General features: G+C 36.3%; 1 protein-coding gene and 1 long non-coding RNA gene across 2 annotated transcripts in view; one reads left to right on the top strand and one right to left on the bottom strand.

The window, feature by feature from the left end:
• Window positions 1-11,177: 11,177 nt before the first annotated feature.
• LOC117340178 lies at window positions 11,178-12,182 on the bottom strand. The gene is made up of 2 exons (XR_004535384.1): window positions 11,528-12,182; window positions 11,178-11,211 (listed from the first exon to the last, which is right to left on the bottom strand). It is a non-coding gene; the product is annotated as an uncharacterized LOC117340178 (long non-coding RNA).
• A 7,029-nt stretch (window positions 12,183-19,211) lies between these two features.
• The window catches only part of LOC117340481 (cell adhesion molecule-related/down-regulated by oncogenes-like), a 177,897-nt gene continuing 176,707 nt past the window's right edge, over window positions 19,212-20,401 (top strand). The window contains exon 1 of the mRNA XM_033902240.1: window positions 19,212-19,993. The gene's annotated coding sequence lies outside the window, so the exon portion shown is untranslated. The remainder of the gene's footprint in view (window positions 19,994-20,401) is intronic.

Below are 20,401 nucleotides of genomic sequence, written 5' to 3'. Positions count from 1 at the left end.
TGTTTTGTTGTCTCCTCAGTTCCTGTTGTTGTCCTACATTCTATTTTGGTGTCTCCTCAGTTCCTGTTGTTGTCCTACCTACTGTTTTGTTGTCTCCTCAGTTCCTGTTGTTGTCCTACCTTCTGTTTTGGTGTCTCCTCAGTTCCTGTTGTTGTCCTACCTTCTGTTTTGTTGTCTCCTCAGTTCCTGTTGTTGTCCTACCTTCTGTTTTGGTGTCTCCTCAGTTCCTGTTGTTGTCCTACCTTCTGTTTTGTTGTCTCCTTAGTTCCTGTTGTTGTCCTACCTTCTGTTTTGGTGTCTCCTCAGTTCCTGTTGTTGTCCTACCTTCTGTTTTGTTGTCTCCTCAGTTCCTGTTGTTGTCCTACCTTCTGTTTTGGTGTCTCCTCAGTTCCTGTTGTCCTACCTTCTATTTTGTTGTCACCTCAGTTCCTGTTGCTGTCCTACCTTCTGTTTTGGTGTCTCCTCAGTTCCTGTTGTCCTACCTTCTGTTTTGTTGTCTCCTCAGTTCCTGTTGTTGTCTTTCCTTTTGTTTGTTGTGTCTCCTCAGTTCCTGTTGTTGTCCTTCCTTCTGTTTTGTTGTCTCCTCAGTTCCTGTTGTCCGACATTCTGTTTTGGTGTCTCCTCAGTTCCTGTTGTTGTCCTACATTCTGTTTTGGTGTCTCCTCAGTTCCTGTTGTTGTCCTACCTTCTGTTTTAGTGTTTCCTCAGTTCCTGTTGTTGTTCTACCTTCTGTTTTGTTGTCTCCTCAGTTCCTGTTGTTGTTCTACCTTCTGTTTTAGTGTTTCCTCAGTTCCTGTTGTTGTTCTACCTTCTGTTTTGGTGTCTCCTCAGTTCCTGTTGTTGTCTTTCCTTCTGTTTTGTTGTCTCCTTAGTTCCTGTTGTTGTCCTACCTTCTGTTTTGGTGTCTCCTCAGTTCCTGTTGTTGTCCTACCTTCTGTTTTGTTGTCTCCTCAGTTCCTGTTGTCCTACCTTCTGTTTTGTTGTCTCCTCAGTTCCTGTTGTTGTCCTACCTTCTGTTTTGTTGTCTCCTCAGTTCCTGTTGTTGTCCTACCTTCTGTTTTGGTGTCTCCTCAGTTCCTGTTGTCCTACCTTCTATTTTGTTGTCACCTCAGTTCCTGTTGCTGTCCTACCTTCTGTTTTGGTGTCTCCTCAGTTCCTGTTGTCCTACCTTCTGTTTTGTTGTCTCCTCAGTTCCTGTTGTTGTCTTTCCTTTTGTTTGTTGTGTCTCCTCAGTTCCTGTTGTTGTCCTTCCTTCTGTTTTGTTGTCTCCTCAGTTCCTGTTGTCCGACATTCTGTTTTGGTGTCTCCTCAGTTCCTGTTGTTGTCCTACATTCTGTTTTGGTGTCTCCTCAGTTCCTGTTGTTGTCCTACCTTCTGTTTTAGTGTTTCCTCAGTTCCTGTTGTTGTTCTACCTTCTGTTTTGTTGTCTCCTCAGTTCCTGTTGTTGTTCTACCTTCTGTTTTAGTGTTTCCTCAGTTCCTGTTGTTGTTCTACCTTCTGTTTTGGTGTCTCCTCAGTTCCTGTTGTTGTCTTTCCTTCTGTTTTGTTGTCTCCTCAGTTCCTGTTGTCTTTCCTTCTGTTTTGGTGTCTCCTAAATTCTTGTTGTTGTCTTTACCACTTTTTATTTTTGTTTGTTACAATAATTAAGTGATATTTTGTCATATAAGTTTTTATCTTATTGTTCAAAAAATACTTTTCATAATATGGTGGGCTAGTCAAATCACTACTACTTGGGAATTAATGGACACTAGGCAATCTTTAATTTTGGCAGTTTAAGTTTATTATTGCTATTTCTCAGAAAGTTATTCATAGATCATTGTTTGATTTTAAATGAAGGTTTTCCTTGTTATCAAATTATAAAGTGGTAAATAGGATAGAATGAAAATAGAGAACAGATCAAAGGACCAATTAAGTTTATCTGCGAAATCTTGTTGACTGAAGTTCTCTAGGAAAATTATCCAACCTTTTGATAATGTTACATGTGCAGTACCTGTTGTCCTAAAACACATGATCAACAACAGATACTGGTTGACCGTATTAATTTCGTGCATTTTTGTCTTGGATGGTCTAACCTTATCTTCTGAATGTGTAATAACGCTTACTGGCCCATATCATATCCGTTTTGATGTACTACATAAAGATTATGTAAGATTCCTGTTCGCTGTTTAAACCACCATTTTACGAAGCATGAATTAACAACCATCAGTTGACACGTAATTGGGAATGATTGATAAGCCATTCATCAGACAGCCATTTTGTTCTTCGGTGATGTAGCATTTCAGAATCTACTGATGCTAATTATAGATAGAGATTCATGTGAACCAAATAAATTACATTATTATCCTAATTTTTTTTTCTTAATTTTTATTTCCGGAAAGTAATCTTTATGGCAGATATTACGTAATGTATTAGTGGTAGTAGTAAACCAAATCAAAGTGATTCTCCTATCTATCAAACCTTATCTTAAAACATACAAGTTCAGCTGTTCTCATACGGAGATGGTTACATGGGTATATATTATAAAACTTTTAGGCTGTCTATAACACTGCTTGTTTAACGTAGTTATCAGTTCAGTTTTTAAACATTTAATTTTCCTTTTATATGCTCAATTTTTAATCTGAGTTACACGTAACGATTATCGGGATTAATTACCCACAAGTCCATCCAGTGCAAAATGCATTTTTATCAAATATCTCGGTAGGAAAGGTTGGAAACATGAATCAGATCAGGAGTTTAATCATAGAAACCAGGCAGGTTAACACTGTAAAAATACAGTATTTTGTTAATATTTACACTTCACACCTTTTTATCAATGTTTAATTAGCTCACCTGCCCAAAAGGTAAGTGAGCATTACCGTAGTGTGGCATCCGTCCGTCTGTGCGACACAGAGACCTGGTATTGGTCCTGTGTCATGCTGGGGTGAAGGGCTACCAAGTTTGTACAAATGAACTACCTTGACCTACATTCAAGGTCACAGGGGTGATATGTATTAAAATATTTAAACAATGATTTCTCAACAGCGAGGAAACATGTCTATTGAGACAATAGCATGCTGGAATGAAAGTCTACAAAACCTTTTCCACATGAATAAACCTAGCCTACTCTGATATTTGAATAAAGTGATAATCAAATCAGTATCTTCATAAATGATCTTGAGATCAACTTCGGAGTAGCTCCAGAGGCAGATCAGCAATACAGGCCCTTAGGGCCTCTTGTATTTATACAGTTTCAGTCAGGTAGCATAAGAGTCATGTAGATATAAGTCAATAAATCAATAACATATAGCAAGTAACTTTTGGCATTTGGTGATTAATCTATTTCCGTCCAGACCAAGTTTTCCCCTCTGCTATTGTCTACAGTAGTACATGTCCCATTATCCTGTCTCATCCTCTGGTAGCAGTGTACAGTAAAAATGCCAAATTCTGAAAAATATGGCACATGTTTTAGATATGTAAACATTGCCAGTTAACCTTACATATAACCTCTAATAAAGTATATATATTTGAAATCTGTACAACATTTGCAATTTTAATAGAGCTCTGAAGGATAAGTAAACTGATATTTTCTGTGACTTTTAGAGCTGTGAATACCATGGTAACAGCTTAAAAAATTCTCAAAAATTGCAAAATATTATGATATTTGACCCAAAATGGCACAATTCTCTACACAATTTTTTTTCTGAAACCTATTTAAAATTAAATATCTCTATCCCAAAGACAGAATTAATCTTGTTTGGACATATGTTGTAAATTAAGTTTTTCCGCTATCTTACCTTTTCTGTGGGCTTCCATTTTGCGCTGTAGGCAAAACTAAATTTCCTGTGTAAACACACGTTCGGAAAATCCGGATATTTAAAATCCGGAACCAATTCATTGATTTTTGTTTTAATAAATGTGGAGCCTGTATGTACTACTTCATACTGAATATACCAATTATAGTGTACATTTATTTTTTCATTTTTTATGCATATCATAATACAGGAGTTATTTGCTTAACAAAAAAATTGCCCATGGCCAGGCTGTCTTACTGTGGTGTGCTACCTTATACATCACTTTTTTAAATTCTAATTTTACTAAAAATCCCATGAATGTCTAGAACATGTTCCGACGAACAAAATGACCCATCCGGTTACTGTGTATCTTTAATAGTCACCGAGTATTGCTGATTTCCCTGAGAGGTGTATTTTGACAACTTTTTCTCCCAATCCAGTAATAAGGGGAGGTAATTTTAAAGATGAAAACTCCCATAATTCTGTATATCTCTTGAATAAAGTTGTGTTTTGAGTTGAATGTGGTACTTTGAGTCTCTGTGCATGTAATCAAGCAAAAAATACTATCCAACTATCAAATTTAGCCTTGTAATATGACGTCATAGTTACAATGACGTCATCAGTAACTATGACGTCATCAGATGGTATCTATGACGTCATAAATACTCAATGGTGTCATAATAAATAACCAAATTCCTCTCCAAACCTCAGCTTAGCAACACATGCAATATTCTAACTGATAAATCATGACATGACATCCAAGATTTCAAAATGTCATGCCTATGACATCACAATCATCTGTTTCCACCCCGGTTATTCAGATATGTACCAATGATCATATGAAAGTGTCCGCTGATCCCATTTTATGCGGAAAATGCTATTTTTTCTGCTTTACCAAAGGAAATGACAATAATTGACAATATTGTGTCAACCGTACACTCAATCAATTGAAATTACATGCTTACCATTGTATAAATAAACTGAAAATAATGGTTTCACCAAATATTTCAAAAAATAACACTTACTGCAATAGTTTCCATGGATACGGGGTAATAAATCAGGTAAAACAAACCAGAATTCAGTCTATATGGTTTGTTAGATACCCAATAAGTTATATTGGGTTTGTTATAAAACATAGAATATCTTTTCAATTTACACTGACTCATTAACATTATGCTTAATTAACCCACCCTTAAAATGGGTAGATATGCGAGTTACCTCCCTTGATCCCTCTAATATGACAAGCCAGATAATAAACAAGTTTTAGATTGTTTTTATGCATTTTTGAGCAATAATGAATTAAAATGAAGCTTAATCAAGCATAATTAAGCACAATTTCCCAAAAATAACATTTTTCAGCCCTTATAAGGTAGCAGTGTACAGTAAAAATGCCAAATTCTGAAAAATATGGCACATGTTTTAGATATGTAAACATTGCCAGTTAACCTTACATATAACCTCTAATAAAGTATATATATTTGAAATCTGTACAACATTTGCAATTTTAATAGAGCTCTGAAGGATAAGTAAACTGATATTTTCTGTGACTTTTAGAGCTGTGAATACCATGGTAACAGCTTAAAAAATTCTCAAAAATTGCAAAATATTATGATATTTGACCCAAAATGGCACAATTCTCTACACAATTTTTTTTCTGAAACCTATTTAAAATTAAATATCTCTATCCCAAAGACAGAATTAATCTTGTTTGGACATATGTTGTAAATTAAGTTTTTCCGCTATCTTACCTTTTCTGTGGGCTTCCATTTTGCGCTGTAGGCAAAACTAAATTTCCTGTGTAAACACACGTTCGGAAAATCCGGATATTTAAAATCCGGAACCAATTCATTGATTTTTGTTTTAATAAATGTGGAGCCTGTATGTACTACTTCATACTGAATATACCAATTATAGTGTACATTTATTTTTTCATTTTTTATGCATATCATAATACAGGAGTTATTTGCTTAACAAAAAAATTGCCCATGGCCAGGCTGTCTTACTGTGGTGTGCTACCTCTGTATCTTATTATACCCCCACAACGAAGTTAGGGGGGTATACTGGAATCAGGTTGTCTGTCCAACCGTCTGTCTGTCTGTAGACGCATTTTGTCTGGACAACTCCTCCTAAACCGATGGGCCAATTCCGATGAAACTTCACACAAATATTAATGATCATGTGTAGATGTGCATGCCACTTTCTTTTTCTCAAAATTATGGTTGATATGGCAACTGGTCACTATAAAATCCGGCCTATCACAAGGAGACTTAACACAAACATACCACAGCCTCCCAAAACACACATACGCACTCAGCACACGCATACATTTCGCACGCACGGGAGGCCGTCCTTAAATGACCTTAGATGTTAATAGGACGTTCAACAAAATAAACCAAACCAAACCAATCACTATAAACAGGTTTTCCGATAAGAATCATAACTTTAAGTTTGTCCAGACAACTCCACCTAAACTGAAGGGCCGATTTCAATGAAACTTCACACAAATATAGAGGACCATGTGTAGATGTGCATGCCACTTTCTTTTTTTTTTTACAAAATTATGGTTGCTATGGCAACTGGTCACTATAAACAGGTTTTCCGATAAGAACCATAACTTTAAGTTTGTCCGGACAACTCCTTCTAAACTAAATGGCCGATTTCAATGAAACTTCACACAAATATAGAGGACCATGTGTAGATGTGCATGCCACTTTTTTTTTCAAAATTATGGTTGCTATGACAACTGGTCACTATATTACTGGGTTATCTTAGTTAGCCTCTAATTAACAGTTCCAATTCACCATTGACTCATGCAGATTGCGGGGGTATTAGTCAGCCATCCTGGCGACAGTTCTAGTTCCAGCTTGTCACGAACAGGGTATCCACCCTTCTGTTATTCCAATCCTCAATATGCCACTGATAACCTAGTCATGAAGAACAGATTATCTCCCCTTCCATTGTGTGAAGGGCAAGTGAGCTTATGCCGTGGTCGGTTGGCCGGCCGGCGTCAACTTTTCATTTAAACAACTTCTTCTCAATAACCAAGAGGCCCAGGGACTTGATATTGGACCTATAGCATGCAGGGGTAAAGGGCTACCAAGTGTGTTCAAAGAAATGACCTTGACCTTCATTCAAGGTCACATGGGTCAAAAAGGCTGTAATCTTCCAACGACTTCTTCTCAATAACCAAGCGGCCCAGGGACTTGATATTGGACCTGTAGCATGCTGGGATGAAGGGCTACCAAGTTTGTTCAAATGAATGACCTTGACCTTCATTCAAGGTCACATGGGTGAAATAAGCTATAATCTCCAAACAACTTCTTCTCAATAACCAAGCGGCCCAGGGACTTGATATTGGACCTGTAGCATGCTGGGGTGAAGGGCTACCAAGTTTTGTTAAAATAAATGACCTTGACCTCCATTCACGGTCACATGAGTCAAATAGGCTATAATCTTCAAGCAACTTCTCCTTAATAACCAAGATGCCCAGGGACTTGATATTGGGTATGTAGCATGCTTGGGTGAAGGGCTACTAAGTATGTTCAAATAAATGACCTTGACTTTCATTCAAGGTCACATGGGTGAAATAGGCTATAATCTTTAAACGACTTCTCAGTAACCAAGAGGCCCAGGGACTTGATATTGGGCTACATTCATGGTCACAGGGGTAAACTCGGCTTAAATCCCTAAACAAGAATTTTGCGATAGCCAAGAGTCTCTGAAACCTTATACAGTCAAACCTCGATGATTCGAACTTCGTTGATTCGAATTTCTCGCTGTATCGAACTTTTTGCTTGGTCCCGAATTTTCTCACTATATAACACTACTAACGAAACTATGTATGATTCGAATTTTTATAAATCGAAGTTTTCGATGTATCGAACTTTTTTCATGACCCGTTAGCTATGATATTATAGGTAATTGACATTTCATGATTCGAACAAAAATTTTACCTGTACTGACCACTGGACAGGTGTTTGTCGTGACCCCTGCGGCAAGATTTCACACCTCTCCCCCAGCGTGTGTTGTCACTCCCGGTCATGGGGTTTATTAATAACCAGACCAAATTGATAGATAAAAAGTGTATTTAGAAGCCATGACATTTAATCACTCCGGTAAAATATTTCGGTAGTCGTCTCTGATAATCTCCGCCGCCATTGAAATCAGCGGTCGGTGAGTAAATTTTACGGAACTGTAAAACAACCGGACCAATTTTAAACACAAACAATTAGCGATGGCTTCACTCATATTCAAAGTGTCACGTTTCAAACTTATACATAAATATCCAAGTAAATCGATTATTTGTCATTCAATCATGCATTCTCCAACCGATTGGCATTCCGTATTTTATATGCACATAACGTAAACGCACGTGTCTTTAGCAGAAAAGCCTAACGGCTTACGTAAGTGTGCATTGTACTTCTTTTGTTTTATCTGTTAAACGCGATATAAGTGTTTTGTAACCGATACATATTTTGTTTAATTAATAAAATGCTTAGGTATAATTAATGAAAAGAATTTTTATTTTGTTGTGTTTGAGGTATAAATTAACTAAACTTTTCGATGTGAGCCTGACAGGCGACGATCAACACGAAGACACTGAGGACATGTACCGTTAACAGATATGGTCATTATCAAGAAAACATCGATCTATTGTCAACCATGAATAATTCGAAGTCCCGCTGTATCGAAGTTTTTCTGTTAGTCCCTTGAACTTCGAAACATCGAAGTTTGACTGTATTTGGCAAATATGCTGGAATGAAGGACTAGAAAATTTATTGATATTAAAAACCAAGCATACACTGATATTTGAATAAAGAGGCTATCAGCATAGTATGTGTAGAAATGACCTCAATCAACTTCAAAGTTGGTGTAGAGCCAGGTGAGCAATACAGGCCCATTGGGCCTCTTGTTCTGTATTAAAAATGTAGTCATCCAGGTCAGATTATCTCCCCTTCCTTGTTCTGTATTTATAACCTAGTCATCCATGTCAGATTATCTCCCCTTCCTTGTTCTGTATTAATGACCTAGTCATCCAGGTCAGATTATCTCCCCTTCCTTGTTCTGTATTTATAACCTAGTCATCCAGGTCAGATTATCTCCCCTTCCTTGTTCTGTATTAATAACCTAGTCATCCAGGTCAGATTATCTCCCCTTCCTTGTTCTGTATTTATAACCTAGTCATCCAGGTCAGATTATCTCCCCTTCCTTGTTCTGTATTTATAACCTAGTCATCCAGGTCAGATTATCTCCCCTTCCTTGTTCTGTATTAATAACCTAGTCATCCAGGTCAGATTATCTCCCCTTCCTTGTTCTGTATTTATAACCTAGTCATCCAGGTCAGATTATCTCCCCTTCCTTGTTCTGTATAATAACCTAGTCATCCAGGTCAGATTATCTCCCCTTCCTTGTTCTGTATTAATAACCTAGTCATCCAGGTCAGATTATCTCCCCTTCCTTGTTCTGTATTAATAACCTAGTCATCCAGGTCAGATTATCTCCCCTTCCTTGTTCTGTATTAATAACCTAGTCATCCAGGTCAGATTATCTCCCCTTCCTTGTTCTGTATTTATAACCTAGTCATCAAGGTCAGATTATCTCCCCTTCCTTGTTATGTATTTATAACCTAGTCATCCAGGTCAGATTATCTCCCCTTCCTTGTTCTGTATTAATAACCTAGTCATCCAGGTCAGATTATCTCCCCTTCCTTGTTCTGTATTTATAACCTAGTCATCCAGGTCAGATTATCTCCCCTTCCTTGTTCTGTATTTATAACCTAGTCATCCAGGTCAGATTATCTCCCCTTCCTTGTTCTGTATTTATAACCTAGTCATCCAGGTCAGATTATCTCCCCTTCCTTGTTCTGTATTAATAACCTAGTCATCCAGGTCAGATTATCTCCCCTTCCTTGTTCTGTATTTATAACCTAGTCATCCAGGTCAGATGATCTCCCCTTTTTTGCTCTGTATTAATAACCTAGTCATCAAGGTCAGATTATCTCCCCTTTTTTGCTCTGTGCTGATAACCCAGCATTCCAGATGATATTATCTGCCCTTTGTTGACATACCTTGACACCCTTTCACATGTCTGTCATATCCTTATTTTGTAATCAGTCTAACTTACTGTGAAATGTCATTGCCCAATCAGCTGATCTTAATCAAGATAGATGACCAGTGGTCAAGCAATAGCCACAGGGTTCCATTCTCCATCTGCTCAGGTATGGTTAGCTTAACAAATCCTTGTGTAAGAAATTAAATGATACAATGAAATACAGTGTATTATTGATAGCAAAATACTTCCAGTTACAGTATATGATTAAAAGAAAACTTTGTTTTAGTGAAAAATTTCAATTCAGAAAAATGACTGATGGATATGAGAATATACCCAATTATTGATCCAAAATTTTCTTAATAAAAAAAGGGAGACAATAAACCTATACTCCTGTATGATGAACATTGGTTTATGTTCCTAATAGTAAAACATCCACATGCTTCACCCCAAATTGATGTATCGAACAAATAATGTTGAGGACCTAGTATATGATAATAAACCAATCAGTGAAAATGCTGAAACACTTCAGCTTCGATCAAGAAATGCATTTTCCAAATCCTATAATTATAGTGCCACTAATCATTTTTGAAAGAAAAATTTGAATTGGTCTCCAGACATTAGGAGCTGTCAGGAGGGGCCAGACCATTACCGGCTGACATGGCTTTGTCCAGCCCCTCCTGTCACTTATACTGGACAGGAGGTGTGGGAGTCATTATGTACTGACCAGTCTGAAGTATGGATCATTAGGTATAGAGGCCAGTATTCTAATGACATACACAGGTCAGATTGGCCCCTGACTGGACACTAGCCAGGCTTGGTAACTTAAGTAATGAAATACTGTATTGACACCTGATTGGTCAGGCAGTAAAATGCCAGGTATCTGGTGCCAACAACAACACAGGCTTTGTATTGTACCTATTCTGTATTCTAGAATAAAAATTGATATAGAATATCATTTTAACTTACCTGCCTGAAGGGCAAGTCAGCGGTCCGTTGTTCCGTACTATAAACCACTTCTCAATAAACATGAGGCACAGGGACCTGATATTGGTCCTGTTAAATGCTGGTTTGAAGGACTACCAATTTGTTTGAATAAATGTCCTTTACCTACATTCAAAGTCACAAGGGTGAAATAGGCTAAAAACCTTAAAACAACTTCTTCTTAATAACCAAGAGTCCCAGGACTTGATATTGGTTCTAAAGCATGCTGGGATGAAAGGCTACCAAGTTTGTACAAATGAATGATCTTAATATCAAGGTCATAAGGGGTTTAATATGCTTATATCTTTATGTAACCGGTCGTTTTGAGCCGGGTCGGTTATTCAAATTGTCTATACCATGACTCCAACGCTTGAGTTCCAATTCATAATTTATTAGTCCATAAAACACCCTAAAATAACAAATAACAACAATAAGTAAAATTGTTACAATCTCAAAATGGAATAATCCATCCCACAATAACACGACAGGTGCACGCACCTGACGCAACCGGAAGCATAACGCTTAGAACCTAAGATTCAAGAACACCTACTAACCCAGGCGTAATCATAAACGTTACAACTAATACTGAACTATGCACATTACAGATCTAACAAAGTAGCAAGTGCGTAACGCTTATACAAACAATGACAATTTCTCATGTACATGGATATTCTTAAAAATGATGCTACCAACACAATATAAATGGAGCCATATAAAAAACCTACCTCTTCATTTGACGAAGAGGGCTCGACTCCCGGGGAGACAACCCGTACAATATTACAGCGCATATAAATGCTACAATAATAAAATAAACAATATTTACTAACATGTACTAGCACCGTATACTAACTACAATGTTTAATATAAAAGGCTAAATGCATAACGCCTATCAGCTAAACCAAAACGTTTATCCACACGGAATAATTAATAACAAAGTGGCGGGAAATTCAATTTCTGGACAATCTTTACCAATAAGTAAATTATTTCAATTAATTTATAAAGGAAATAATTGACATTCAACATATCCAAATATTACTACATACAATACAATATACATTAAAGTTAGAAATTATGAAGTACTCACAGTGATGTAGATTGGTACAACACGGATGCGCTAAATATATAGACGCAACATATACACGTCCACTCACAACGGTGCCTAGTACGGGAGTGACGCTACCCTAAAAAGCGCGGGTGCGCATTGACCCATGGTCACTCTACTATAAAAATAACTCTGACCTCTGACCTGTTAAACAGGTTTACATATATATATAAATAGCATACGATACAACTGCGTACACATATACATATGATAAATACGGAGCCTGTACATGCACAGTAGTACAAAAATGGATAAATCTAAATAATACCCAAATGTCATTAAATAACGACACTGTTACATTTAAACATCTTCTTTAATAACTAGGAGACCAAGAGAGATCATATTAAGTCTGTAGCATGCTGCGATAAAGGTCTATCAAGTTTTTTCAAGTTATTATAACCCCCCCCCCCCCCCCCCACGCACAACGAAGTTAGGGGGGTATACTGGAAACTTGAACCAGCTTGTCTGTCCGTCTGTCCCTCTGTAGACACAACAATGTACCGCCTACTCCTCCTAAACTACGGAGGGAATTTCAACGAAGCTTTGCCATAAACCCTTATACATTGTAGATGTGCGTAATCTATATCATGTTGTAATTTTATGGTTACCATGGTAACCAGGTCACTTTACTTCATTTTTTTTGGGTGAGTCTGTAGACACAACGATGTACCGGCTACTTTTCCGAAACTACTGAGGGATTTTCAACGAAACTTTATGGCAATAACCCTTACACATTGTAGATGTGCGTAATTTATATTATGTTGTAATTTTGTCGTTACCATGGTAACCAGGTCACTATACTTTGTTTTTTGGGCGAGGGGGAATTTTGTCCAGTTAACTCCTCATAAACCTGTGAACTGCTTCAAATCAAACTACACAGGAGTGATAAAGACCATGTGTAAATGTGCATGCGTGATATTTCTCTACAGAATTTTTTGTTTCCATGGTTACCAGGTTTCAATACCCATATTCTTGTGGAAAACTTTGTAACGACAACTCAGGACAACTCCTATATACCTATCAACCGATTTCATTTGAAATACACAGGAATGTTAGGGACTCATGATGTGCACATATGCATGCAGGTTTTTTCCCCACAAATTTAAGTTGCCGTGGTAACCCGTTCGCTAAAAACAGGTTTTTGTTGAAAAATCTTCACTGGAGGGGCGGGGTATGAGTTGGCCCTCTGGACGACAGTTCTAGTTGACCTTGACCTACATTTAGGTTACATGGGACGAATAGGCTCAAATCCTAAAACCACTTGATCTTGGCCTGATATATACACCTGAGTATATACCTGTCTATATACATGTCTACATACCTGTCTACATACCTGAGTACATACCTGTCTACATACCTGTCTACATACCTGTCTATATACCTGTATACATACCTGTCTACATACCTGTCTATATACCTGTCTACATACCTGTATACATACCTGTCTACATACCTGTCTACATACCTGTCTACATACCTGTATACATACCTGTCTACATACCTGTCTATATACATGTCTACATACCTGTCTACATACCTGAGTACATACCTGTCTACATACCTGTCTACATACCTGTCTACATACCTGTATATATACCTGTCTATAAACCTGTCTACATACCTGTCTACATACCTGTATATATACCTGTCTACATACCTGTCTACATACCTGTCTATATACCTGTATACATACCTGTCTATATACCTGTCTATATATCTGTCTACATACCTGTATACATACCTGTCTACATACCTGTATATATATCTGTCTACATACCTGTATACATACCTGTCTACATACCTGTCTACATACCTGTCTACACACCTGTATATATACCTGTCTACATACCTGTCTACATACCTGTCTACATACCTGTCTACATACCTGTCCACATACCTGAGTACATACCTGTCTACACACCTGTATATATACCTGTCTACATACCTGTCTACATACCTGTCCACATACCTGTCTACATACCTGTCTACATACCTGTCTACATACCTGTCTACATACTACATACCTGTCTACATACCTGTCTACAAACCTGTCTAGATACCTGTCTACATATCTGTATATTTACCTGTCTGCATACCTGTCTATATACCTGTATATATACCTGTCTACATACTTTACTACATACCTGTCTACATACTACATACCTGTATATATACCTGTCTACATACCTGTCTACATACCTGTCTACATACTACATACCTGTATATATACCTGTCTACATACCTGTCTATATACCTGTCTGCATACCTGTCTATATACCTGTATATATACCTGTCTACATACTTTACTACATACCTGTCTACCTACCTGTCTACATACCTGTCTATATACCTGTCTACCTACCTGTCTACATACATGTCTACATACCTGTCTACATACCTGAGTACATACCTGTATATATTCCACAGGTAACTTGGACAGGTCACAGATTATACAGGGTCTGGTTTTCAAAAGTTTACCGATTTTACAAGGTCTAGTTTAGACTTTACTCAGTAACTGAGTTGGGTTAGTCAGCCTTTGTCAAGTTTCGTTATTTTGTGTGTTATATACATGTGTGTGATGGTATGAATTATAATAATATCGGTTGTGTTCTCCGCCATATTGTTCAAATGAATTGTGATGTACGTTTATGTATCATGTAATTCCTATATGTTGTGCTACATTCGAATTTGAACATATAGATATATTATAGATAGTTGCCTTCCTTGGTCATTTGTGTTACGATGTTATATATGTAGTTATTAACACAATGCATCATATGCACTATGTGTTGTTGATCCCAAGGTAAAGATTTGAATTTCCTCTGGTAGTTGTACTGTGATTAATATTTATAGATGTATACACATTGTCTGGTCTACAAAGGGTCTGCTTTATACAGGTTTACAGATTATACAGGGTTTATTGGTTTTTTTTTTGTCCTTTTCATGGTATATACGAAGTAAAATCACACGTAAATAATGTTCCATTCAAACTTCCTAACTAACATCACTGAGACATGAAGTTAATTCTCCAAATTATGTATATTTTTTTAACCAGCTGCAGCTTTATCAACAAATTTATAATTTTGAGAATAATCACGGTTGTGTGTATAAGGTGAATATGATTTCTGAAAGTAGCTATAGAGGGCCATTTTCGAGTTATCTGCACCGTTAATCTGCGTTTAATGTACATTTACGTTTCCTCTCTAACCCCAAATGGTTTTTTGTTTCTTTGAAAACGACATAGTTTTTATCCCCATCCGTCCATCTGATGTGTCAGTCCTGACCGTTAAGATGTGATGATATTTTATATGTGTCCTGGCGTCCATTTTGACTGTGATCTGTATGTAAAATACATTAATCATAGCTCCGTTCTGAGGGAAGTGGTCTATATACACACTTACACCTCTATAGGGCTATACAATTAACTCCCTGAAACAACACACTAAAGGGAAGAAAAAACCTCTTAATTCTTCCCATAAAGTGATCCCTGAAGATTTATCCTGAACTTTTAAGGAAAAACGCATTAATCAAAGTAAAATTTCTGAGCAAAAAATTTCTTAGTTTAATATTCAAAAATATATACATATATATAAAATTATTAACAATATTAGATTGAACTGAGATTGTATGGACCAAAACATTTGTAGGACTGCATGAACTTTGTAGTATTTTTCTTCGTAAGAAGTAACTTTTTTTTAAATTTCTTGTATTAAATTACCACATTAATTCATACTTTCAGCTTCACATTTATTTGTATTTAATTTTTGAAGAAAAAAACAACATTATATGTACGTATTTGACTGTTAAATCAGTTTTGTTGGTGATACAATAGATGATACAGAATATTCCACGTTCCTTCACCATGAAACACAAAATTATTCTTTCCTCTACCTACTTTGGTTTATTGATTAATAACCAGCTCCTAAATTTTTGTAAATAATCGCCAGCTGAATTCTAATACTGGATTATCTCCCCCGAGTTTAAATCTATAATCAACATATCCTAGATTCCAAAATAATGAGCCTCAATTTTATTTATAATTTTAGTATTCTTGAGAAAGTGGCCAGTCTGTCTGGTTCACCTACATTTAGATCCATGAGTGCTTCCTCTGGCCCAACAAGAGTTATTATTATACATTAATATCCTTTAATTTTCCATTTCTGTATAGTAGCATTCCTGCTTCCCCTACCTATGGCATTTTCATGTCCCAGTTGTTCCAATATTAGTCCTATTATCATGATTTCCAGATGTCGAGAGATGCAGGTTTATGAAGACCATCGGAGAGTTTTACGATCAACATCATGATCACGTTTGGAAGTATTGTATTTTCTTATGCGATGTAAAATCAGATGTGTTTGATACTTGTTGATATAACTAGTGGTTCCGTTGTCACTACCCTAACTCTCATTTGAGATTGTGACTTAATGCAGATTTGACCTAGATTTGTATGGCAGGTGTCGTCATGACTTAGATTTGTATGGCGGGTGTCGTTGTGACCTAAATTTGTATGGCGGGTGTCGTCATGACCTAGATTTGTATGGGGGATGTCGTTGTGACCTAGATTTGTATGGGGGATGTCGTCGTAACCTAAATTTGTGTGTCGGGTGTCATCATGACCTAGATTTGCATGGCGGGTGTCGTCGTAACCTAGATTTGTATGGCGGGTGCTGTCGTGAACCTAGATTTGTATGGCGGTTGTCGTCGTGACCTAGATTTGTGTGTCGGGTGTCGTTAATGAAGCAGAAGACACTCACTCTTCCTGACCACCTGGTCTTATTCTCATTGTACTTTTTATAGGATCTTTCCATGTCTATCCTTTTGTTCCTTAATTCTTTGCCCTAATTTTACCAATTTCTTTAGTTTGATTTGGTTTTGTAATCACATTTATATGTCTTCATTGCTTCTTAGATTCATCAGTCACCATCAATCTTCACCCCTCATTGAAATACTTGGAATCTTCATTTCTCTTCCTTCTCAACTTTCTCTCAATCTATGCTTCATTTTTCCTCCCCTGATGCACCCTGGACACCCGTCCTTGTCCTGGTACGTAATCACATTAATATGTCTCTGTTGCTTTGAAGATTCATTAGTCACCATCGAGCTTCACCCCTCATTGCATGAAAAAACTTCATTTCTTTTCCTTCCTACCTTCTCTCTATCTTAATTGTTCATTTTTCCTCCCCAAATGCACCCTGGACACCTGTCCTTGTCCTTATACATTATTGTGATGTTTTTTCATGTTGTCAGTATAGTGTTCACAAAGCAACAAGTTTTATTTCTCTGTTTATGGTATGTGAGTGATATTGTTATTATTGAACAGGAATGTAGCAGCAGTTTTATATGAAGCAACATGCCTTTTTTGTATACCAAACAAAAATATTGATACGGACAATCAAATCATCTCCTTTAAAATCTGACAACATTTTAATCTGTCAACATGATAATTTGACAACATGATAATCTGACAACATTATAATCTGTCAACATTATAATCTGTCAACATTATAATCTGACAACATAATAATCTGACAACATTATAATTTGATATGATAATTTTCCTAAAAGTTAATTTGACAACAAGATAATTTTACCAAAAGATGATTTTACCAAAAGTTAATTTTACCAAAAGATAATTTTACCAAAAGATAATTTGACAAGATAATTTTACCAAAAGATAATTTTACCAAAGGATAATTTTACCAAAAGATAATTTGACAAAAAGATAATTTTACCAAAGCATAATTTTACCAAAAGATGATTTTACCAAAAGATAATTTGACAAGATAATTTTACCAAAAGTTAATTTGACAACAAGATAATTTTACCAAAAGAAAATTTTACCAAAAGTTAATTTGTCAACAAGATAATTTTACCAAAGGATAATTTTACCAAAAGATAATTTGACAACAAGATAATTTGACAACAAGATAATTTTACCAAAAGATAATTTTACCAAAAGTTAATTTTACCAAAAGATAATTTGATAAGATAATCTGACAACAAGATATTTTGACAAGATAATCTAACAATTTAACAACATGATGATTTTACAACATGATTATCCGACAAGAAAATCTGACAATTTGACAATTTCAAAACATGACAATTTAACAAGATAATCTGACCATATGATAATTTGACAACAAGATATTTTGACAACATGATTTTTTGACAACACTGGAATCTGACAAGTAGATGATTTGACAACTGGATAATGTGACAAGTGCTCGTGTTTGGCAGGTAAAGGTGTTAGTTAATAGAATGTTCGTGTATAAGTTTAGATGTCAACAAATGATACCGTCAACATCTTTACGTATCCTATCTGTCACGGAAATCCCGACAATATGAAAGCCTTCACATTCCAGTGGGGTAAAGACCTATACAGTGTGTGTGTATATATATATAGGCCCATTTACCAAATCTCTTTCATTCATCATTTCTAAATCTCTTCAGAAATGTAAACAAATCATTTTATCAAGCAAACATATAATTTTTCCTCAAACAGGCATCAAATCTCCTGTTTTTTGTTAACGAGTTTTTAACCCATCTGATATTTGGGTGTATATTAAAGCTCGTCAGTGTTAAACAGGGCACATGTATATAGCTAGTGTGTATAGGGTATACACAGACCGTGATGTGAAAAACACAAATAAGAAATGGTTTCACACGTTCAGTGATTTATTTACATATTTAAAACATTTATTAAACATTTTTTTTTAGAAAAGAAATTTTTACTAGTACATATGACAAGCATTATTTTGAAGACCTCTATGTAACACACATACATACCTATACTGTTTCAATATTCTACAGCTAGTTTTGTGTCTAGATCTAATTCTGTAACAATCACACACAGATTAATCACTCTTTTTCTCCCGCTAAAATGTTCAGTGGAGTTTTTGTTTGGTTCCTCAGTTAGTTAACGATTTTCCTGGTTTATAATCCTTACACATTGGTACACAATCCCCACTCTTGCCCAAGAGTGTGTCAGGCCAAAAAAATTAATACTTTTCACATTTTTCATCCTTAGTCTGTCAAGCAATATTTAAATATAATGAATCGCACCTCTGCTTTAAACACAGACACGGTTGGGTTGAGTCGACAAGCCTGCAGAGCCGTTGGTTCAGAGGGCCATATTTTATACTGTCAGACTGGGAAGACATGCCTACTAGGCTGTCGGTGGACTGGCTAACCCAATACTGAACACAAGCATAAGGGGTCGGGTCTACTAATGTTCCTGTGACCCCTCCCTCCCTTGAGTACCACCTCCCCCTGACCCAGGCCTCACTGGTAACTCCTAGTCCCCATACAAGCCTTTCTCAGCCATAGTAGTCTGGATATAGCCGATCCCAGTGTCATCATTGAACATTATTGCTGTTTTATTACTCCTAAATCAGAGAGTCCGTCTGTAGCCTGTTGGTATCGGCTACAGCCTCTAATTAGCCGGCCTAATTGGGAATATCTATCAGCTCATATTCTTACTTCGACTTTTCAAGTTTTCAATCTCCTCTGTGTTTTTAAACCACGGAACTGGAAGGTATTTGAGGTGTGTATCATTGTGAATTGTTCGTGCTCCTCTGTAATACTTGTGTAAGCTACAGTGAATTGGTTATTATATATCATATATATATATACTTACATAACAGTTAACAGTGTTGTGTTTTTGCTGTGTAAACACTGTATATAGCGAGCCCTGTGTTGTTGTTGGTCAGTGATACCTGATATACTCCGTATATATACCAGGCTATTGTGTGATACATCAGTACCCATAACATATCAGCTATCTGGCTTCCGTACAAATTCTTTATAAAAAAAGGTCATACCCTGTACAAATCTACCTACAGAACACCCAATTTCATCATCTACTTGTGAATTGTAAACTCTTTACATAATTCCTTGGTGTGGACCATTTCGGTGCTGGACCTAAACTTGTGTGCACTCTTTACTCCGTGGACGAAATACTGAAAGGGTTCAGATCTGACTGGATATTATCCCTGGGAGTATACTGAAGAATTTTATGACCATACGGAGGTCTCTGATTCGTGTGGCCCCATCTTTGACATTTTAACTGGGATAGCCGTTTTACGAGGTATGTCATACTCAGCAGTAATACTCATAAACCTGGCGATATACTCACAGTGTACTAACAAAAAAAAAAAAATTGTTAAGTTTTCCATTGGACCATGTCTTGATCCTGTGTAATTTAGGACAGATGAACTAAATCAAAATAATTTTGGAAATAATTTTGATATTATCTTGATGCAGTGTTAGGTTGAATTGAATGTTTAATACTTTTTGTATATATATTTTTAAATTCCTTGTTAGAGAGAAGCAGTCAATATAGTTGAATTATTGAAAATAATTTTGAGAAAATAGTTTTCCTATTTTATTTATTCTTTCTGATTATGATATGGTGCTTTTTTTCATCAAAATATTATTTTAAATACTTTGTGTGATTCTTTGTTAGAGTGAATGGAATATAGGAAATATTTTTTCG

Source organism: Pecten maximus, chromosome 13, assembly GCF_902652985.1.
Source record: "Pecten maximus chromosome 13, xPecMax1.1, whole genome shotgun sequence".
In the NCBI taxonomy this organism is placed as follows: Eukaryota; Metazoa; Mollusca; class Bivalvia; order Pectinida; family Pectinidae; genus Pecten; species Pecten maximus.
This window is presented reverse-complemented; position numbering and strand designations above follow the sequence as displayed.